Source organism: Anabrus simplex, chromosome 5, assembly GCF_040414725.1.
Source record: "Anabrus simplex isolate iqAnaSimp1 chromosome 5, ASM4041472v1, whole genome shotgun sequence".
Taxonomy (NCBI): domain Eukaryota; kingdom Metazoa; phylum Arthropoda; class Insecta; order Orthoptera; family Tettigoniidae; genus Anabrus; species Anabrus simplex.
In genome coordinates, this window is record NC_090269.1 from 206,724,140 (window position 1) to 206,749,078 (window position 24,939).

Sequence of the window (24,939 nt, forward strand, 5' to 3'; positions counted from 1 at the left end):
CCCCTACACAAGATGAAGAAGAAACACATTATTGGTGGAAAATTAATTTCAGAAATTCAGGATTGGCTAGATTTAAAACAAGGGGAAAGAAAGGGGTAATATTGCCAACTTAACCAATGACTGAAAGAAATTTAACAAAGAACAAACTTTTGAAATAAAATTGTCTCCAAGGAACAGTTCTTTTTCTTCGCACTAGGGTGCACTATTGTAGTTCTTCAGTAGTGTCCTCTAGAAGAGAAAGTTCACACTTCTTACTCCAAGCAAACAAAAACACATCAAAAATGACACAGTTCTAAAACTCCAAAATTTACAGGTAGTGACATCTTCTGAGAAGGTAGAAAATTAATACCGTCAATAAAGTTCAGACTTCCTCCAGCAGAGGATTTTCAACTGGCGCACCTTTTAAATTAGCGGCGTGGAGGTGTACCGCCCGGTACAATTATTATTATTATTATTATTATTATTATTATTATTATTATTATTATTATTATTAAAGGGATATCCAGTTAGACATGGATGACAGGGACGTGACTTTTCATTTTAAACTCATGCCGTTGGGGGAGTCCCTTATCCTTCCGAAACGGCATTTTTAAAAACGCCTAATTTTCCGTGGACCTCCTTTCCGTATCCTCACTGCTCTCCGGGTCTTAGCCGTAGTTACGAAGAGCTGTGCATTGTCTGAGATTCGATGCATGGCCACTGCAAAAGACGTCACTGACGATGTCACTTGGCTCTCGCGTCCCACTTCTACAAGTACAGTATGCGGCAAACCAAACAACACTGAAATTAATGTCCACATAAGACATATTAATATCAACCTAGTTCGATAGCTGCAGTAATCGGGAGATAGTGTGTTCGAGCCCCACTGTCGGCAGCCCGGAAGATGATTATCCGTGGTTTCCCATTTTCACATCAGAAACATTCTGGGGCTGTACCTTATTAAGGCCACGGCCGCTTCCTTCCCCGCCGAGCTCGATAGCTGCAGTCGCTTAAGTGCGGCCAGTATCCAGTATTCGGGAGATAGTAGTAGGTTCGAACCTCACCGTCGCCAGCCCTGAAAATGGTTTTCCGTGGTTTCCCATTTTCACACCAGGCAAATGCTGGGGCTGTACCTTAATTAAGGCCACGACCTCTTCTTTCACACCCCTAGCCCTTCCCTGTCCCATCGTCGCCATAAGACCTATCTGTGTCGGTGCGACGTAAAGCAACTAGCAAAAAAAGAAGTAGCTTCCGTCCCACTCCTAGCCCTTTCCTGTCCTATCGCCGCAATAAGACCTATCTGTGTCGGTACGAAGTAAAACAACTTGTAAGAAAAGGAATCTCAAGTGGTATTGTTTCTCTTACATATATATTTAACTTCTATAATGAGTAAATATGGAATGAATGGAGTCGTTGTCAACCCGACTGGCAAAACTAGATTTCCCTTTTAAAGATATAATTGCTGCCAAATATTACCTTTTTTGCGAAACGCTTACGTTATACTCAATCTGCCCACACTACACTGCAATCTTTTCGCTTCTTGATGAGCTCTCTTCCCGGATGTATTCGTGGTGAGTTCCCCGGTGCTTGCAGGATTACAGTGCATACGCCTGTGTTTCAATCCATTGAGGGATTTTTGTATAGTTGAACTGAACCCGTTGTTATATTTGATATTGTCTTCCCACAGGACTATCACAGTGGTGGGAGGGTGCTGGGTCATGCAAACAGTGGAAAAATATATTCATACATCCCGGTGTTTCAACTGAATGCCCCATTGACGGAGGGGTAACTGCATTCAACACTGAATTAATGAGTACAGCGACATAATTACTTGTTCGATTGCAGTGCCGAATAGTCTGATTATTACAACTTTATATTAATCACTATGTATCATACAATACTGCAGAATCTGTCGTAAATTGCACTGTAGTGATTTTAACCTTTACTGAGAACCAGACCCATGATTAGAATGATTGTATTAACATTGTCGATGCACCAAAATGTATGCTTGATAAAAGAGAGATATAGCAAATCTGACTTATCCTATCGAAATCCACACCAGTCTCTCAACTTAGGAGTATGGGTTGGAGACCAAGAGGCCCTTAGCTGGGAATGGTACTCCTCGAATTACGTATATCAGACTCCTCATATCACTCCCGTGAAGTGGGGTGACTTTACTCCACTCTAAAGAATTATTTTCACACTAGCAAATGTACCCGTGCTTCGCTACGGTATTATACCTTGTATACGGCGTTCTACGTAAGTTACTGCACACGCAGTGAGTAAGATTATATTAAATTGCACGTCTCATAGCGATATCCGAGAAACAAAACGGGCAAGACCCCATACGCTGTTTCCAACGTAAGGTGCAAGTTCGGGAAATTTAGATGGTAATGTGAGGTCACATTTCCCCCTGTCATTGACAATCGAGTTCGGGAGTTTCTACAATAACGGCAGGCTCACTTACCAGCTGCCATTCGCAATAGAGATGGGTAATTTTCATTGTAATGTCAGGCCCGCTTTCCTAACGATAGTCCCACTCGAGTTGGAGAGATTTGACTGTAACCGAGACATGCTGCGCTATCCTAAATATAAAGAGTCGAGATACGACAATAAGGCATAGCACCAAAGTTGAAGATCTCTCCAAATTGAGCAGCGATTGTCTAATCTGCTTTGTGAAATGACTTATGGTTTAGAAAGCCGTTACCACGAAACGAAGGTCTGAACCGTCGAGGAAATTGCCTCCATATTTCGATATTTTTCAGGGACTAATAGTAATACATTTGAACAGCCTGGAATACTCACTCAAAAGAAAGAGTGTGGAGTAATAATAATAATTTCGTGTGGCTATTTCTAGCCTAGTGCAGCCTTTGTAAGGCAGACCCTCCGATGAGGGTGGGCGGCATCTGCCATATGTAGGTAACTGCGTGTTTTTTGTGGTGGAGGATAGTGTTATGTGTGGTGTGTGAGTTGCAGGGATGTTGGGGACAGCACAAACACCCAGCCCCCGGGCCCTTGGAATTAACCAATGGTTAAAATCCCCGACCCGGCCGGAAGTCGAAACCCGGGACCCTCTGAACCGAAGGCCAGTACGCTGACCATTCAGCCAACGAGTCGGACAGAGTGTGCAGTGACGAAGTGTAACAATGTATATAACAAAGGGTCGTAACTTATAAGAGACGTTTCGCATGTAATCCACGGATTTTACAGAAAAGCAGTAGTATAAGAGTAAAGGAAGGTAACTGTCGTTGTTTCCCTATAAACCCCCATTCTATCCAGCAATTTGAAAACATATGCATATCTAAACCTTCCCCTGGATCAGTACACTCTATATATGAATTTTGGCCGAGATCTATCCAGCCGTTTCGCCGTAATGGTGGAACAGACGGAAAAACAGACAAACAAAAAGACACGAAAGCTAAAAACCACTGATACGGCCTTGAGTTGACCTAAATCGGATAATTATCTGAAAAATTGGCAAATCAAACAAAGTTACAGACAGCGGACCCCCTAGAATTTTATTTATATACATAAGCATGAGCACTTTTGTAAGTTCAGACCTTCATTTCGAGATTTACTGCTTTTAAACGATAGATCATATCAACAAACGGATTTCGTCATCAGTTTTCTACATGGTTGGTCCTATGACATTTATTTATGAGTTAGATTGTATTAAAAGCATTAAATAGGGTGAAATCTAGCTACAGTTTTCACATATTACTTTCTATTTCGGATACTTATGCAGCAGCTGGAATCATAAAATTGCCGGTCTGAGTGGCTCAGACGGTTGAGGCGCTGGCCTTCTGACCCCAAGTTGGCAGCTTCGATCCTGGCTCAGTCCAGTGGAATTTAAAGGTGCTCAAATACGTCAGCCTCGTGTAGGTAGATTTAGTGACACGTAAAAGGACTCCTATGGGACTAAAATCCAGCACTTTTGGGTCTCCCAAAAACATCAAAAGTAGTTTGTGGGACGTAAAGCTAATAACATTATTAAATCATAAAATTTGGCTAACATATGACCACCGGTCGTGTCAATGTGCATACCGCATTTGATGATTATATCTTTCCTATAAGTGTGCCAAATGATAAGATATACGTGTAAAAAGTGCAAAATTAACTTAAAATTGAGAAATATAGCTCTATCTAACGTATAAGGGATCGAGATACGACAATATGTCATAGGACCAAAGTTGTAGATCTCTCGAAAGTGAAAGGCGATTGTGCATTCTGTTTTGTGATACGACTTACCGTTTAGCCACCAATTATCCCAAAAGAAAGGTCTACACCGTCATTGAAATTCCCTCCATATTTCGATATGTTCCGGGGCCAAGTGAAACGCGATTGTGCATTCTGTTTTGTGATTCGACTTACCGTTTAGCCACCAATTATCCCGAAAACGAAGGTCTACACCGTCATTGAAATTCCCTCCATATTTCGATATGTTCCGGGGCCAATAAGTCATACATTTGAACAGATTGCAATTTTTTCTCAAAGGAAAGAGTGTCGAGGTTTCTGGATTGGCACTCACATACATGCAGAGTAATCAAGGAAGAAAATATAACAGTTAACCAAGTTGAAATTAATAGAAAATAGAATTATAATTGAGGACAGGCGGATGGGACAAATAGCCCTATGTAAATACCAAGTGGATGTATTGTCAAATGAAATGCCCCTCACTAAATTGTGGTGATATATGAGTTACGATATAGAAGGCAGAAACAGAGGAGAAATTTAGGCGCAGGGATTCTTAGGTAAACAGATAAGAGGATGTCTTATGGTGTCATTACTTAAATCTAAAGAGGCAAGACAGAGGCAAAAAATTAAAGCTGAAAACAGAAGTAGAAGAGAAATGCAGTAAAATTTATAGCAAATACCAGAAAACGCCTTATGGTATGAAATCTTGGGCTACCCTCCGCTGTACTATTCAAATGTTAACAGCCCCTTTAAAGCTATTCGACAACGATTGTAACCTCCAACGGGATTCCGCAAATATTCCGCAGAATGGCAGCATGACTTCTCTCTCGTCTTCTACGCAAGGAACAACAACAAGTTTACAGGAATTTTGAAGAAAATTACATTAACCTATATTACTTCACTGCTGGCAAGGAGCCAGAGACGTTGCCATGGTAACCGGTAGGTTCGTTGTCGCTCTGTCGGCCACTCAATGCAGAGCATGAAATCCGCACAAAGTAGTAATTTTCTCCGTCATTTGAAGAGTAAGGGAAATTATTCTCAAACAAAAGTTGTTTAAAATGAAGGGACGTTTCACATGTAGTCCACGGATTTTACAGAAAATCAATAGTATAAGAAAAAATTGAAGAAAACTGTTGAAGTTTCCCTACAAACTCCCATTCTATTAAGTGATTTCTAAATCATATGCATACCTAAATCTTTCGTTGGATCAGTATACTCTATATATGAAGTTTGGTCGAGATCTATCCAGCCGTTTCACCGTGATGGTGGAACGAACAAACAAACAGATAGACAGACACGAAAGCTAAAAACCACTGATACGGTCTTGAGTTGACCTAAATCGGAAAAATATCTGAAAATTTTGCAAAACAAACGAAATTACAGACAGCGGACCCTCTACAACTTTATTTATATAGATTCTGCCTGAAATGGGAGCCACATTCTCGAAGAATTGATTTTTTCGTAAATATCTAAGAGAAACGTCAAATAAATGAAGATAAAGTTGGAATTCAAGAGTACAAATTGGAGAAAATATTCGTTTATAAGAAGGGGAGTTAGGGATTGGAATAACTTACCCAGGGAGATGTTAAAAAAATTTCCATTTTCTTTGCAATCAGTTAAGAAAAGGCTAGGACACAAGGTAGGGAATCTGCCACCTGGGCGACTGCCCTAAATGAAGATCAGTAGTTACTGATTGATTTGAGTAAAGGTACCCCCATTAAACATAAATTATGTATAATTTCTCTACTATACCAAAAATTAAAGAGATGCAGGCTATTCTTAAATGTGAGAATACTTTTGCCGCAGCTGGAATGTCACTGTAGTTCCAAGGTAACACTGTGAATAGAGCAAGTGCATAAATGACACAGTTAATTCTAAAAAAGATATATTTGAATCGAAGAATAGTATTACTTAAAAGTATTACATGCATTTTAAACCTTTATTGTGTAGAAAAGTTGAAAATTAAGAAAAAATGTTGAATTTTTTATTCATTTTCTGATCTGAAAGAATTGCAGATATTTTGTTAATACCTTGTACCACGCTGACTAACACCTACCTTAGTTCAGTTTTATCATTGGATCTGATTCATCGATATTCCATATTATAGTTTCACCTGAAACATTGATCAGAACTTCTTCCAAGTTTGTGATATTTTGCAACAGAATCTCTTTATTTATTGCAGCTCCACTGCGTTTAATGTTAGAAGCAAATCGACAGAGAGAGTTTTGTGACGCTGTAGAAATCCTGGAACCCGCTCCTGACCAGGCAAACTGTCGTTGAATCTTCTTACTTGTCCTGTTGGAGTCAGATAGGTTCGTACTATGACATGCAAATCATATGAAGTAATCGCAAATCTAAAATAAATCGTGATTTCTATACATTTTACAAATCCCTCCTCCACTTCATTGAATATGTGTGGCTGCCTAGGTTTTCTCACATTTTGTCAGTCTTTAATCCATTTTAATCGTTCTTCTTGGAATAAAATATGATCGTATTCCTTCGAGAAAGCTCACCTTTCCTTGTTCCTGATAAACATTTCTCTAGGCTGTCCTTTGACATTTTCTCGTCATCTGCATAGAAAGAACACATGCAAAATAATAGAACAGCCATTTTAATTCATCGACGCGATGAATCTGCATATCTCGATAAGAGAAAGCTGTATAATTCTTAATATATAGTAAGAAACGACAATTTCACAATGAGCAACAGGATACTTTGGACTTCTTTTTTTGTGGTGTGAGGTATCCCCATTCTATGAAAGAATTGTGAGAAAAATCAATAATTAAGTCTGAAATAAGCTTTTTTTACAGAATAATTTTGTTACCGTTAATGATGATAAAAATTCAAAATTGAATAAGCATATCTCTGGTAGGTTACGTAGAGCATGACTTTCGTCAGGCTAAAAATCTGGATAATTTAAACCAAGCATGCGGTTGAAAATAGCACGAAGTCAAAATCCATGTAAGCTATATATATTGGACCCACATCCCGAAACATTGTGAGAAATGGTGCAAATTATCGCGCCTTCTGGCAAAGTCGCCTCATTTTACGGTATGTAATATGTTGAGGAAAGTCAGATGGCTCACATTCAAAAATTTCATAAAATGCTCTGAGAAATGTTACAAATGCATGCAACGAAAACCAGTTAAAATGCGAATAATAACGTTATTGGCATTACGTCCGATTTTCAAGAGCCGAGTTGCTGGAAATTCGAGCTGCAGGAGTTCTTTTATGTGCCCTTAAAAACTGATACCAGGCTTCTGTATTTAGCACCTTCAAGTATCACTGGACTGAGTCGGAATCGAACCCACCAACTTAGACTCATAAATACATCGAACACTTTACGGTCCTATTCATTAATACTATTTATTAAGCCCGGTGTGCACAGAATGAACATCCAACATGTTAGATGGTCACGTGTGAAGTTTCTATCATTTGCATAAAATGTCAGAGATTTCGTCCTTGTTTGGCAGACGCTATCCACAGAGAGGATGTTGATGATGATGACGATGCTTTTTGTTTAAAGGGGCCTAACATCTAGGTCATCGGCCCCGTCTACAGAGAGTACAGAAGCATTGAGTTGATATGTAGTGGTATAACCCCTTTGGTTCTAGATTCTACGATATGCGGCAATATATACGTCTGCTGTTCACATGTCCTTAGCCCTTATTTCGCCGAGGGTGCTGTAAATAATCCATAAGCAGTGGACGCACAGGTCGGAGCGACGTAAAGCAGACTGTAAAAAAGAAATAGTGACTATGTGACATCTCCACACACACATTGTCGTAAATAAAACATTGAGCAGAAATTCCACACATTAACTCTTTACATTGTTTGCTGAAAAGTAATTACTACTAACATTTTTTAGGTTGTGTATTAGTGGGTAAAGGAGAAGTGCAACTAGACAAGTATCCCCTCCTAACACTAATTAAAAAGCAAAATAAAGAATTGGACCCTTCAAAGGTTGAGGATATCAACCAAAGAAAGACAGGCAATGAATAACGTAAAAATGGAAGAGTCTGTAGGTCTCTCTCACCAAATGCCGTGTTGGTCAGAAGAGAAAAAGAGTTGACCGAAAGAGGTCAGATAGGAAATTTGAAAGTAAGGAGCCTAGCACAGGTAAGAGTGCTATTCCAGACTCTGATCAGCTCCGTGGTCGCAAAACCATGCTCCGAAGTTGAGAGTATCTTGGGATCTTCCTTCAAACGTCTCTTATGATAGGGAGGGGATACCATGGATGTATTATGCAGGCCCATTTTACAGTAGGCCCAAGGAAGACAGCCGTTTGTCAGTTAGCCAAACGGATCCATGGTGGCAGTATCACAAAATGAAGTATGAATATAAACTTTTCCATATTTTCTCTGTCCCGGATGGGGTGGAGAAAATCAGTACACACCTTGATATTCTACATTAGCAACACGTTTAAAAAATGATCAGGCTTACGTAATGATGGGAGAGTTTCTTTCCCATTCGCAAGCCCTTTATTGTTCAACTCTCCTCGTTCGAATAAGCCCTTTGGGGTATTCATCATCTAGTTGATTCATGAAAGCTGTCGCAATGTAGAAGACATTGTAAATTAGTGGATATGTATTCATAGCGCAAATAATATCAACAGGAAATGTGTTGGGGAATTATCTATACAAGTGGTAGCTGCAAACTTTAGTGTATACATTGTCTTTTATAGATGCACATGGAAGGCTGCACAGCTATTGTTATAAAGCGCGCATTCAGAATACGGAAATAACCATAACATGGGAGCGTATCTCGTCATGATGGTGCATCACATACATTACACAACGGAGAATTCTCGTTACGAACTAATCAAACTGTTCTCTTTGGAGCAAAGCTTTACATATAACATACCGTAATTAGCTCAGGAACTGATTTCTCGTGAGATGTAATAGATAAGTCTGGAGTTGTTCACACAAACATTTGTTAAGTGTCACTTTATCATCTTCGCTCTGTAACACCTCGCTGCTTGATGATATAGTTTAAAAAGCATTAACAATAAAGTCATCTGCAGTGTGTCCGACTCCAAGGACGAATGATCATTGTCTTGTTTGTATTTTGCGGATACTCGGCATTTGTGATTGTCTTCTACTCATTTTTGATTGTTCAATGACCAATATGTGATCTACTTTTTATCTGCGTATCTGTTTTTACGTTCGTAACGGGAAAACTACTGAGGGCACATAATATATTTCGAATGTACGAACTAAAGGATACAATTTTCGGTACATACTAGTTCAACATTTTCTTGGCTGGATGACCAACGTAGAGGCTTTTGGTTCAGGGTCGCAGGGTTCGAATCCCTCCAGAAAAAGTTGGCGTCAGGAAGGACATGCGGACGTAAACATTGGCTTAATCTACTTCTAGCGCTGACCATAGGTTAGGAAAATACCAGCAAGAAGATGATTCATTCAACATCCATGAAGATACTGAAGATATATCATTAGTGTGAAGCAAATTTTCCAAATATTTCCCTTGATATTTCATTTACGAACAAAAGTTACCGAGCAAAAATGCTTAAAAAAGTAATTCTAATCAAATTTGGTTCAGGATAAGATTTCGGTAGATTGAAGATTGTAAATTTTTGGATTATATCGAGCCGACAAAGACATGTAAATGTCAAGTCGATCTCAGTACAATAGTTTATATGCATACTTCATGAATACCAATGCCGGTTGCTGACGTGTGGTTACCACTAAATTATCGCGCATCTCTTCCAATCCACACCTCAGAAAAATAACTCCAATACGAAGTAACCCATTGTAACCATCCAAGTAGCCGCGGGTTTGATTTCCGGCTGTGGAGTGGGATTTTAGCAGTTAATTCCGATGGTGCAGGCAGTAGTGCTTGTGCTTACCCCAACACTTTTGCAAACACACGAACACACACAACATAGACACCATACTTCACCAAAATAAAATATAACAGATTATGTTCATCCTCATCGGAAGGTTTGCCTTACAAAGGCAACATCTACGAAATTATTATTATTATTATTATTATTATTATTATTATTATTATTATTATTATTATTATTTTGGTGGTAGTTAGAGGTGAAAGAAGGTGCGGGGTGGTGAACAGGTCTCAAGCTACGAAATTAAAATTAATTTAAAATTTAACAAGGTTATATTTTCTTTTCAAACTCAGAAATAACAAGAATGGCAGGTACAGAGTAGCAAGGCAACAAAGAGCAACAATAGTATTTACAGGTTTTGGGCTTCGGGCCCCGAACTTCCAATTCTCGAGCAGTTAGCCCGAATTTACATGTACATAAGGTTTAGCAAAGGGGCAGAAAACCCCAATCATGCCCAGGAGCACTTGCTCCGAATTACACAGTAATACCTCCTAGAGGCACGCAGAAACAAATTGCAAAAGAGCGATCCGCTCTCAAAGTTTTAAGCCTATCACAAGGCCACACCTAACTCTACTTTCAAGCTGTCCTCTAAGGACGTAAGCACAGGGGTAAAATACCCAACCTACTGAGGTCTATTAAGCGATAAATGGATAATTACATGACCTCTAAAATACCAAGTTGAGAGGAGGCGAACTGCACTCCTAATACATTTGCTTTTAAAACCTAATCTGGCTCTAGGCCACAAATGCAAGGGCTAATCCCATACTAAAGAGGTGACTTTAGAAAGAAACAAATTTACATAATGTTAAGGAAGAATAGGTTGAGAAAATAAGTTCACCTCAAAACAATATGAGTGGGAGCTCGAGAGGGTTAAGCACTCTCTATCCCAATATGTAGTTTAAAAGATAGAATAGATTCAAGTTTCTTTACATTTTAAGGAAGGTTACATAATGGAAAAACTTCGGACCCGCCCCGAGAGTTAAACTGCTGAGCAAGCAAGAAAAGAAGTAATTAATCGGCCATTACCTGGTAGTTGACTGCCGCCGAAGAAAGAGGCGCTTCCCGCCCCCTGCTATGTACTTTACACACGAAAAGATGGAACAGAAGTGGCGCAGAGGCCCTAAAATCAGCAGTTTATATACTCTCGCGGAAAGTTCGAGGCGTTTTAGGAAGGAAAACACCCGCCCACAATGTTTTATTGGTGGTTAAAGAAAACCCCTACACAAGATGAAGAAGAAACACATCATTGGTGGAAAATTAATTTAAGAAATTCGGGATTGGCTAAATTCAAAACAAGGGGAAAGAAAGGGTTAATATTGCCAACTTAAACAATGACTGAAAGAAATTTAGCAAAGAACAAACTTTTGAAATTAAATTTTCTCCAAAAAAAAGTTCTTTCACTCAGCACTAGGGTGCACTATTGTTGATCTTCAGTAGTGTCCTCTAGAAGAGAAAGTTCACACTTCTTACTACAAGCAAAACAAAAATACGTCGAAAATGACACAGTTCAAAAACTCCAAAATTTCCAGGTAGTGACATCTTCTGAGAAAGCAGAAAATTAATACCGTAGATAAAGTTCAGACTTCCTCCAGCAGAGGAGTTTCAACTGGCGCAAATTTTAAATAAGCGGCACGGAGGTGTACCGCCCGGTACAATTATTATTATTGCATAATAGTAGAAGGGGAGACGTGGCAGCGCTTAGGCCCCTGAAAAAAATGACCACATAAACACTTTAAAATTTGAATGTATTTCCTAAATTTATTTTGTTTTCTTTCTTTCTGTTGGTTTGTTTTTCAAATCAACAATAACAATGAACAAGGATAAATATTTAGAAAATGACTTTAATAAAGTAAATAACATTTTTTACAAGCTAGCTTAGGAGTTTCGTTAATTATTATTATTATTATTGCATAATAGTAGAAGGGGAGACGTGGCAGCGCTTAGGCCCCTGAACAAAATGACCACATAAACACTTTAAAATTTGAATGTATTTCCTAAATTTATTTTGTTTTCTTTCTTTCTGTTGGTTTGTTTTTCAAATCAACAATAACAATGAACAACAAGGATAAATATTTAGAAAATGACTTTAACAAAGTAAATAACATTTTTTACAAGCTAGCTTAGGAGCTTCGTTAATTACCAGCGAGAACAATCTCCCAACTTTCAAAACTTATTAGCCTTTACCATGGTAAGACAATTCTTTGGTATCTAGCACCAGAAGCGTGACCTTCCAAGAATTAAGTACATATTCCAAAGGGAGATTGAACGCCCAACCTTAAAGGCCCTAAAGGTCTAGTACCCACATCAAATCAAATCAAAATCTCTTTATTTGCAAATGAGGTGTCTACCTAGTGGCAAATGGTACACATTATTTTCAAGCACTAAATTTTAAATTAACAAGAGAAGAAGAAAATTTTCCTACAATACAATAATATTCAATTTACACTAACATGTTTTTCTATTAAACACACAGCTCATCCTTAATAAATTTATATTGTTTACAAAATTCTACTTATAATATCTCCTGTACTTACAAACATAGTCAACTCATATACAGTATATGAAATTATTCAAATAATATTACACAACTGGTATAAGATCAAAATTTACATTGCATTTATTTATTTATTTATTTTTCACCAAGTCTGGAACCTAAGTACCATAACGATCTGTTGCGTCTTAACCAGGACCCCTTTTCCCACCGATTTTCAAAAAAGGGCCTTCACAGCTACCGTAGCGGTCCCAGGGCCCTCGAAATCCCCACTGTACTTCACCCCTAGAGGCAGTCCCCTACTTCGGCTGTCCGAACTCTACAGACCAGGGGATGGAATTAATTTCTTCACACACTTTTTTTATTTACAATAACCTGCATTGGTTGAATGCCCTCTAACATTTCATTTGTTTTCTCTGTTGCTGTTTATTCTCTTCTTGAATATCAGTACAGATTTTGGAAAAGGATGAAACACTACCCCTGGTAAACTGTTCCATTCCTTCACGCACTTCCCAATGAATGAAAATTTACCTCAAACGCTTCTGCCAAAATTCCTTCTAATATTATATTTGTGGTCAGTCCTGCCGATATAATTATTTTCCAACTGAAGCCTCTCACGGATATCTCCCCATGCTTCTTCTCCTGTATAGGCTCTATATAATCCTATAAGTCTTGTTTTCTCCTTTTTCTTACTTAAAGTTTCCCACCCAAGTCCCTCTAACATTTCTGATACACTACTTTTTCTTTTGAAATCCTCTGTTACAAATCTTGCTGCTTTCATCTGCACACCAGCTATTTCTTTTAGTAGGTATTCTTGGTGAGGATCCCAAACACTGTTTGCAAATTCCAATAATGGACGGACCATACTTAAGTAACTTTTCTCTTTCAATTCTTTGTTGCATTCTTTAAGTAGCCTCATTATGACATGTAACGATCTGTATGCTTTCCCACCAATGTCATCAACATGACCCCTCCAGTGCAAATTACTTTCAAATCTCACACCTAAGTATTTTCACTTGCGATATTTTGGGATAACTCCCTCATCCAAAGTATATTCAAATTCAGTTTTAAATCTCCTGTTTGTAAATGTTGTAACAGTTGATTTGCCTCCATTAACCTCCATATCATGTTCTTCAACCCATTGTTGGATACGATCAAGGTCCCTTCGTAATTCTGAACAATCCTGAGTGTTATTTATTTCCATATAAACAATTATGTCATCTGCATACAATCTTATTTTTGATATTATATTGTTCCCTAAATCATTTTCGTATATTAAGGAAAGTAACGGACCGATTATACTACCCTGTGCAATTCCCTTCCAAACTTTCTCTTCCTGTGATACATTATTTCCTACTTTGACTTTCTGAATCCTTGAATTTTGAAATGTTCTTATACAACGTGTAACCCTTACGCCCAATCCTATTCCCTCCATTTTTTTAAATAATATTCCATGTTCCACTCTCTTAAAGGCTTTGGAAAGATCTGTGGCTATGCAATCTAACTGGCCTCCTGAATCCAACTGATCTGATATGTCCTGCTGAAATCCCACCAGTTGTGCTTCACAAGAAAATTTCTTTCTAAATCCATACTGGCTCCTCATGAACCAATTTTTACCATCACATATCCCTCTGATGTACTTTAATATTAAACTCCAGGTATTTTACAAACTATACTGGCCAGGCTGATTGGTCTGTAGTTCTCCGGTTTCCTTTTATCACCCTTTCCTTTATAAATTTGTATTATTATAGATTCCTTCCATTCCTTTGGTATTACACTATTATTTATGATATAGTCAAAGAGAAATTTTAAATAAGGCACTATGTACCGCCCCATTGTCTTTAATACCTCCCCAGTAATTTGATCACTTCCTGCTGCTTTTCCTTGCTGAAGCAGTTGAATTTCTCTGAAAATATCTTCATTTGTGAATGAGAAGCTTCTTGCTTCCCTATGTGTCTCTCCCTCTCTATCTTCTGTTTTGGTTTCCAACTCCTGATATATCTTCTACTGAATCTCTGAATTCCCTACTAAATAGATTTGCTTTCTCAGTATCTGTTAAATAGTGTCCCCCCCCCCCCCTTACCCCACCATTGTAGGAATTTGGATTCCTTTTCCTTTTTGATTCCAAATATATGAATACAGCTTTTTCCATTTCCCTTTGTGGCCATTACCCTCTTGAAGGATGCCATTCATATAATTCCCGTTTGCACATCAAGGTACCCTTCAAATACATTAGTCAGAGGGGAAAGATGAATCTTGAAAGCGTATTAGCTTTACACTTTCGACACTCACTGCCCTTATTTGAAAGAAAATTAACAAAACATATGAATCAGAAGGATCCAGAAGAAACAAGAGTCGTAGCTCATGCTACAAGGCAAAAAATAATGAAATAGAATGTTCAATAGAAAAGGTCAAAACAAACAGAATGGAATGCTGAACCCAATCGAGCAATCCCATGACATGTCCACAATAAAACCTAATGGGGCAGACACGGTCCGATGGCACAAAGGATAGGCCATACTACATTGCAACTAATACAGGGAAAGTTAATGTCCGAAAGCAAGAAGGAATACATTAAATTTGTGAAAGCTTACTCACAACAACAAAAGATTAATAAGGGAAACAGGGGTTCACACTCGTACTTCCGTATGACATTACATTCATTCCGGTGGGCCACCGTAGGAAGAAAACCTAGAAAACTGCATTTTACAAAACAAAGAATACCCTACATTGAAACAAGGTAACCGCGGCTCAACCCTGTCCGTTAGTTGCTAGAGGAGGACGATGGTATCACCCTGTCGACACACGCAAGTGAATTCACATGACATTATTTAGCCATCTATATTGGATGTTGCCCCAGCTCATCTGTAGCCTGTCCTGTCCTCACAGGTCGGTGCAATGATGAAGATGGATGTATAAGGTCCAAGCACGCTCTTCTGGGCGTCGATTGGTCGACTTAATATGAAAACATAGTTGTGGCACCTTAGAAACAGAAGAAAGGAGCTATCATCGTGTGCCAACCCCTAACAGTTACAGTACTCCCCTATAAAGAGTTAATTCCAAATCCCTAGTTGACACACCACGAACTTACTACGATGGCGTAGCAGAAGGAGAGGCGATACCCCCATGTGGCGCGTCCCTGGTTGTGGATAGGGGTTCTTAACCGGCTTGCAGGCGGACTTGAGCGAAATAAAATAGCTCTCGCGGACCAACCACACATTCCCCTGTAGGTGGGGGACGCAGGCGAAGAATAAACCCACTGTATACCCTCTCGGTCGTAGGAGGCGACTAAAAGGGGCGACCAAGGGATGATCGAATTAGAACCATGAGACTGCTTGTAATTAGTGCCATCAAGCGGGGAAAACCATGGGTCGCTTTCACTTGCGCGTAGTACCACTATGTTGGTTACACAATAGGTTTGTGATAAGTAGCGACAGTATGAAAAACAAGGTGAGTTTTACAGTACCTGTGATTAGTACCACTACATGAGTGACACCATGGGTCTGTCTTGCCTATGATTAGAATCCACTATGTGAGAAACACCACGGGACAGAACGAGTGCCTGTGATTAGTACACCTATGTGAGGAACACCATGGGTTTGCGTTGCCTGTAAATGGCGCCGCAATGTGAGAAACGCCATAGGTCTGTGTTACATGTGCGCATTACACTACCTGTGAGTAGTGCCATAATGTGTGGAATACCGCGAGTCTCCGCTGCTTTTGATTAGTACTGCAACATAACAAATAACATGGTTGTACTCTCCTAGCGATAAGTACCATTATGAGGGGCCGATGACCTGGATTTTGGACCCCATTAGGGAAGAAACATCATCGATTCAGGATTGTGCTTTAGAAGTAGTCCCTTGGTCAGTAATACTATTGTTTAACGCTAGTTTATAGGTATGTGGGGCATTACGGGTCGGATCTACTGATTGTTTTTGTACCGGGCGGTACACCTCCACTCCGTTAATTTAAAATGTGCGCCTGTTGGAACTCCTCTGCTGGAGGAGGGCTGAACTTTATCTACGCTGTTAATTCTTTACTTTCTCAAAAGATGTCACCATGTGGAAAAATTTGAGTTTTTGAACTGTGTCATTTTTGATGTGTTTTTGTTTCGCTTGAAGTAAGAAGTGTGAACTTTCTCTTCTAGAGGACACTACTGAAGATCTACAATAGTGCAACCTAGTGCGGAGTCAAAGAACTATTTTGTTGGAGAAAATTTAATTTCAAGAGTTAGTTCTTTGTTAAATTTCTTTCTGTTTTTGTTTAAGTTGGCAATATTTACCCCTTTCTTCCCCTTGTTATGAATGTATCCAATCCCGGAATTCTTCTATTAATTTCTGACCAATCTGGAGTATCTTCCCCCAACTTGTATCGATTGCGGGGTCCTAGCCAATAAAATAATTGTGGGCGGGTGTTTTCATTCCCCTAACGCCTAGAACCTTCCACGAGAGGTTATAAACTGCTGATTTTTGGGTCTCCGGGCCACTTCTGTTCCATCTTTCAGTGTGTTAAGTACATAGCAGGGGGCGGGAAGCGCCTCTTTCTTCGGCAGCGGTCAACAACAAGGTAATGGCCGATTAATAACTTCTTTCTTTGCTAGCTCAGCAGTTTAACTTTCGGGGCGGGTTCTAAGCGTTCTACCATGTAACCTTTTCCTAAATGTAACTACTCTTTTATATATTCTCTTTTAAAGCTTCATATTGGGATAGAGAGTGCTAACCCTCTCGAGCTCCCACTCATATTGTTGTGAGGTGAACTTAGTTTTCTCAACCTATTCTTCGATAACGTAAAACAATGTGTTCTCTTCTTAAGTCACCTCTTTAGAATGGGATTAGCCCTTGTGTTAACGGCCTAGTGCCAAGTAGGTCTTAATCAAAGTGTACTAGGAGTGCCAGTTTGCCTCCTCCCAAATTGTCATTTTAGAGGTCATTTAATTAACCTTCTTTTTCATTCAATAGACCTTAGTAGGTTGGGTATTTTACCCCTGTGTATATGTCCTGAGAGGACAGCTTGAAGGTGAAGTGTGGTGTGGCCTGTGATTGGCTTACACTTTGAGAGCAGATTGCGCTTTTGGAATTCAATTTTTGTATGCCTCGAGGAGGCTTTACTGTGTAATTTGGAGCAAGTGCTCCAGGGTTTGATTGGGGTCTTCTGCCCCTTGGTTAAAATTTGTATATCGGAAAGTTGGGCTAGTTGCCCAAGAATTGTGAACTCAGGGCTCGAAGCCCAAATTCTGTAATCTCTGTAATTGTACATTTCAAATTGTGTTTCGGCTACTAGTACCTGTTCTTTGTTATTACTTAATTTTGAAAAGAAAATATAACCTTGTTAAATTTTACAGTAACTTTGATTCCGTAGTTTGAGACTCATTCACGCCCGCACCTTCTTTCACCTCTACCTACCACCAAAACACGGTAACAAGTGGTAGCAGAGCGTGGTTGAATGGGTCTCAATTTAGCCCCTTTTGACGGCTAAACATTGTTTTGATCCGAACTCTAACTATTTTCCCAGTTGCTGGAATCTTTTGAGTTTTTCTAAATTGTTCTGTCATCATGCCAGGCCCTCGCGATGTTCTCCATCTTAATTATTTGCGCAAAGAGGAGTTGATCTATGAATTAACTATCAGAAATGTACAATCTGGAGGCACGGTTGCAGTAGACACTAACAAGCTTAGAGAGTCCCTAGATTTGCCCATTTCCATCCCCAATTTGGGAGAGAAAGAAATTGATGACTCTCTTTCCACGATCGTCGAGAATATTACTGGGCTAGCTTCTGTAGTTAGTTTTTTTGATGAAAATGATCCGTCTCCTAATCAAATTAAGCGTGTGCAAGGCAGGCTATATCATTTTTCGAATAGGGTTAACGATCTGTTGTCTCTAAAACTGAATGACGTTCAGAGGAAGGAAGCTAGTACGCTCCTGGAAAATATTTCCGAATTATCTAGTAAGGTCACTTTATTGTTGACTGGGGAAGTCCCTCCCAAATCTGATCAACCCACCATAGTGAATGCAGGTAGTGAGGAAGCGCCTCCCAAGGGAGAAGTTAATAGCATAACCGTTGCTGCTCAAACTATCTCTGCCCCATTGGACAACGAGCCTGAACGCCGTGCATCGTTGAGTAACATTCGTTCTGAATTAACTTCTTTGCCATTGAAACCTTTACCTACTATGTCACCCGGGTTTAGCAGCTTGCCTCATCCATTGGCAATGTTGCTCAGAGGGATCTCTAAGTTTTCCGTTAATACCACCAGTGATGTAATTTCTTTTTTAAGATTTCTAGTTGAATTTCAGGATCATGCCCTTGTGTTTTCTCTTTCTCCATGTCAAATTTTGCAAATTATCTATCCGTATGCTATTGGTATTCTCTCTGATAAAATCGTAAGAGCCATTGCCGAGCAATCATCTATTGAGGATTTCCATGCCCATTTGCTAGCTAACTTCATCCCTGCTAGGGCTAGGTCCTCCCTTATTCAGAAGTACTATTATCGGGTACAGCGCTTGGATGAAAACTTGGCTGATTTCATACAAGACATTAAGTTTTATACCAGGGTGTTTGCTCTTCACTTCCCTGAGGATCAAATTGTACAAGCTATTGTGGAAGGGATTTCACCACCCTACAGGTCATATTTGTGTTTCGCGGTGTGCCCGCAAACTTTTTCTGAACTTGAAGCATTGGCCGTCTCAGCGGAAGGAGTTAGATACGCCGATTCTTTGCGTGTCGCGAAAGAACCCCCTCCTTCGTTTAGTAATACTCGGCCTCCACCTCGCCGACCAGTCACACCCCGTAAATGTTATGCTTGTGGGTCGCCTGACCATCTGCGCAATAAGTGTCCACTGATCAAGTCTAGTAGGGCAAATAATGGAGCTGGTTCAGCACAAGGCTGTTTTAAATGTGGGGCTTTCTCACATATCGCCAAGAATTGCCCAAACTCGAATAGCACCCCCTCCTGCTCAACTTCTGGTGCAAATTCCACCTATGCCAATAATAAAAAGTGACTAGTGGCTTCGGCTGAGTCGACTAATCCATCTTCCCGAGACTCAGCCCCGGGTAAACAGGTTGTAAATTCAGGGAACGAGCAATTTTCAAATTCATCTTTTGAATGCCCCAAAGAGTGTCTTAGGATTGCGGCGGATTCCCCCGCACCTATTCCTTTTCTTAAGATTGAGTTAAATAACGAGCCTATAACAGCTCTCTTAGATTCAGGCAGTGTTTGTTCGATTATTTCGGCTGAATGGTATTCTAAATTGAAAACGGTTTGTAAACTTCCTGACTATGTCTTTTCTCCTGTTCAATACGTTTCGGCTAATTCATCTCCATTAGAAATTCTAGGTTCCTTACTGGTCAAAATTCGTGTTTTTAAGTTTACATGGAAAGTTAAATTGTTTGTGGCCAAGCAATTGTCTAGTCCCATTATATTGGGAGCGGACTTTATTTCTCACACTGGTCTTGTGCTCGATCTCCAGTCTAGGTCGTGCACATTCAAATTTGCTTCTAATTGTAAAATACCACTATTAAAGTGTAATTCCGTGTCATGTTCTTCTATTTCGCCTACCCAGGATGAGATGTTGTTAGACCTTAGACATCTACCTGAGGAGCAGGCTAATAGTATTCGCAAACTGTGTCAGTCGTTTCCCGAGGTGTTCTCTGATACTCTTGGTGTTACTGACCTTATTGAATACAAAATTGAGGTCACGGATTCGATTCCTGTCCGTTTTCCACCTCATAGGCTATCTCCACCTAAAATGAAGGCTCTGAAAGAAATTATCGATCAGATGTTGAAGGATGGTATTATTAGGCCCTCTAAGTCGGCGTATTCATCGCCTATTTTTCTAGTCCCGAAACCCCAAGGAGGCTTCAGGCCTGTCATTGATTACAGGGCTCTCAATCGGAAGGTGGTGTTACAATCTGTGCCCCTTCCTGACCTTCACTCTTGTTTTTCATGGTTTCGTAAGGCCAAGTTCTTTACTATCTTGGACTTGAATCAGGCCTATAATCAAATTCCCCTTGCCGAAGAGTCTAAACATCTTACAGCGTTTGCCACGGACTGGAACTTATACGAATACAACCGCGTGCCTTTCGGGATCCCCACGGGAGCAGCTGTACTCACTAGGCTACTAGATAGGGTCTTCTCCGACATCAAATTTGAATACTTGTATCACTACTTGGATGATGTCGTCGTATTTTCAGAGACTTTTGAAGAACATCTAGATCATCTGCGAGAAGTTCTCGATCGCCTTCGTAAGGCTGGGTTAACTGTTAAGTTGTCCAAGGTTGCCTTCGCTAAGCCCTCTATGTCATTCCTAGGGCATATTGTGTCACCCGATGGTGTAGCAGTCGATCATTCTAGAACACAGGCCATCCGTGATTTTAAACCTCCCAAGGACATTAAAGGTATCGCCAGGTTCATTGGTATGGTGAATTTCTTCAGAAAGTTCATTCCTAACTTTGCTAATAGAGCGGCGCCCTTAAACCTTCTTCGTAGGAAAGGCATCAAATTCGAGTGGGGACCTTCTCAACAAGCCGCTTTTGAAGACCTTAAATTAGCACTTTGTAATGCCCCTGTACTTGCTATGCCTGATTTCTCGAAGAAATTCATCGTCCAAACCGACGCGTCGTCGTCAGCGGTAGCTGCAGTCCTTCTTCAAGAGACTGAACTAGGGAGGCGCCCCATCGCCTATGCGTCTAGGACTTTGTCGGCTCAAGAAGCCAAGTATTCCATCTATGAGCTCGAAGGTTTGGCAGTCTTATTCGGCTTAGAGAAGTTCCGTCTCTATCTGGAACATGTTAAATTCGACCTGGAGACAGATAATCAAGCCTTAAGCTGGGTCTTAGGTAGGCCGCGTCGTACTGGTCGTATAGCCCGTTGGGCCATCCGTATTTCTGCCTTCCAATTTGACGTCAGGCATATCAGAGGTACCGAAAATGTTGTTGCTGATGGACTCAGCCGTATGTTTTCTAACGACGTCGAGATCCAGGAACCGGTCGACAGTTCATCACCTCCCGAGTCCATACTATCTGGTGTTAATGCCATTTTAACAGATGCTCCCATGCTTTTTAGGGATATTGAGAAATACCAACGTGAAGATCCGACGCTGGCTCCGATAATGGAAACCCTTTCTTCTGGGGAACATGTCGTCCCTTATGTTCTGAGGAATGGTGTTTTATGTTGCCCTTCGAGGCATGACAAGAGGATGAAGGTTGTCGTTCCAGCTGTTCTTGTGCCTATGATCTTCAAGTACTATCATGAGACCCCATTAGGGGGGCATCTTGGTATTTTTAAAACTCGTGAAAAGATTCGTGAAATGTTCATCTGGAAAGGTACGGACGGTGAAATCCGTGAACTAGTAAAGGCTTGTAAATCCTGTTTGATTAGTAAACCAACCACGTCCACCAAGGTAGGCCTCTTGTCTTCGCATCAAGCATCGCGCCCCATGGAACGCCTGTATATTGATTATGTAGGACCCTTCCCCCAGTCGAAGGGAAATGCCAACAAATTCATCTTTGTATGTGTAGATGGTTTTACCAGATTTTCCTGGTTATTTCCGACTAAGCTGGCTACCGCTCAGTCCACCATTACTTGCCTAAATTCTATTTTTGCTTCTTTTGGTCCGTGCCAATATATTGTATCCATAATGCTAAGGCTTTTACATCTAATTTATTTCGTAAATTCTGCTTTGACTTATCCATCTCTCATGTAACTACTTCCGCGTATTATCCTCAACCATCTCTGGCTGAACGGGTTAATCGTAATCTCAGGTCCGCACTGATTGCCTATCATCATGATGATCATTCCAGGTGGGACACGTCCCTGCATTGGTTAGCTTTTGCTTTGAATTCGGCGGTTCATGAATCTCACAAGTTTACTCCAGCTTCTTTGATGTTCAAGTTTGTTCCCAACTCGCCGCTCTCTAACCGCTGGTCTCTGAGTGACATTCTACCCGAGACAATAGATCCGGATAACATTAAAGATCTTTGGAAGAAGGCTAAAGCCAATCTTAAAGTGTCTCATGAAAAGGTTAGGGAAAGGTATGATCGTGGACGGAGACCCACCCCTTTGAATGTAGGTGACCAAGTTATGGTCAAGAATTTTGTTCCCGCGGGCAAGCTTGCCCCCAGATTTCATGGGCCTTGTATAATTCTCGATTTTCTCACGCCGGTTACATTGTTAGTAAGCAATCCAGCCACCGAGAGGATATTTAGGGTTCACCTGTCCCAGGTGAAACCGGTGTAAATTTTGTGTCAACTTGCTTCATATAATTTGAAAGGAATATGAAGGTTATATTTTTTTTTTGAGTTCAACTTTAAGGCTTTCTGCCCTTTCTATAATATTTTGGTCTTATATGTAATCCTCTTGTAAAACCTTCCCCGATCCGTTAAACTGCCATTCTGTCTTTGCCTCGGCCATTACCACGCTCCCGTCTCCTGCTTCAATACACACTGTGGCTTAATTTGAGTAAATGCCATGGATATCTGCACGCCGCTGACCCCTCGACCTCCTCACCAAGCCTGTGCCCTCAAAGAAACATGATGGTCCAACACAATTCTGCCGCCGAGTTTTTATGTTTCAGTGCCCCCGCAGCCGCGCAGCGCCGTGCAGCAACTGGGGAGGGGGATGGGCCCCCTCCTCTCCAGCGAGGACGACATGTGCACGGCGAGCCGGAGCTCTCCTCCCGGCCAAGGCTGATGTGCGGCGCACAACCTGCTACTTGCCCGCAGCCTGTATATGTTCACCGCGGGCGCGGCGTACTTCAACACCTCTGCTCCCCTCATAGTGCGGGCGAGCGGTATCTCAGGGTACTTGAGGGGTCCGAGCGGCCTCCTTTGGACGCAAGCTGCAACGGCCGGTCTGGCCATTCAACTTAGCCTACATCAACTACATGGACAGTCACTATAAGAGATGACTACACTTGGGAATTCAACAACAAATTTGGTGGACATTGCAAAATTTTTCATCACATTTTAAAAGATTATCTTCAGAAATTCGCCTTCTACAAACATAAAAACCTTACGTTACCAATTACAACAAAAATTTTGGAACTGAATTAAGAATTTCTCAAATACTTCTGCAAATTATTTTAATATCAACATCAAAACTTGGACTTTTGTTTTCAAACTGACTTCATGTGAAATCCCTGGAGGAACTTTTGGGGGGGGGGGAGGTCTGTACCGGGCGGTACACCTCCACTCCGTTAATTTAAAATGTGCGCCTGTTGGAACTCCTCTGCTGGAGGAGGGCTGAACTTTATCTACGCTGTTAATTCTTTACTTTCTCAAAAGATGTCACCATGTGGAAAAATTTGAGTTTTTGAACTGTGTCATTTTTGATGTGTTTTTGTTTCGCTTGAAGTAAGAAGTGTGAACTTTCTCTTCTAGAGGACACTACTGAAGATCTACAATAGTGCAACCTAGTGCGGAGTCAAAGAACTATTTTGTTGGAGAAAATTTAATTTCAAGAGTTTGTTCTTTGTTAAATTTCTTTCTGTCTTTGTTTAAGTTGGCAATATTTACCCCTTTCTTCCCCTTGTTATGAATGTATCCAATCCCGGAATTCTTCTATTAATTTCTGACCAATCTGGAGTATCTTCCCCCAACTTGTATCGATTGCGGGGTCCTAGCCAATAAAATAATTGTGGGCGGGTGTTTTCATTCCCCTAACGCCTAGAACCTTCCACGAGAGGTTATAAACTGCTGATTTTTGGGTCTCCGGGCCACTTCTGTTCCATCTTTCAGTGTGTTAAGTACATAGCAGGGGGCGGGAAGCGCCTCTTTCTTCGGCAGCGGTCAACAACAAGGTAATGGCCGATTAATAACTTCTTTCTTTGCTAGCTCAGCAGTTTAACTTTCGGGGCGGGTTCTAAGCGTTCTACCATGTAACCTTTTCCTAAATGTAACTACTCTTTTATATATTCTCTTTTAAAGCTTCATATTGGGATAGAGAGTGCTAACCCTCTCGAGCTCCCACTCATATTGTTGTGAGGTGAACTTAGTTTTCTCAACCTATTCTTCGATAACGTAAAACAATGTGTTCTCTTCTTAAGTCACCTCTTTAGAATGGGATTAGCCCTTGTGTTAACGGCCTAGTGCCAAGTAGGTCTTAATCAAAGTGTACTAGGAGTGCCAGTTTGCCTCCTCCCAAATTGTCATTTTAGAGGTCATTTAATTAACCTTCTTTTTCATTCAATAGACCTCAGTAGGTTGGGTATTTTACCCCTGTGTATATGTCCTGAGAGGACAGCTTGAAGGTGAAGTGTGGTGTGGCCTGTGATTGGCTTACACTTTGAGAGCAGATTGCGCTTTTGGAATTCAATTTTTGTATGCCTCGAGGAGGCTTTACTGTGTAATTTGGAGCAAGTGCTCCAGGGTTTGATTGGGGTCTTCTGCCCCTTGGTTAAAATTTGTATATCGGAAA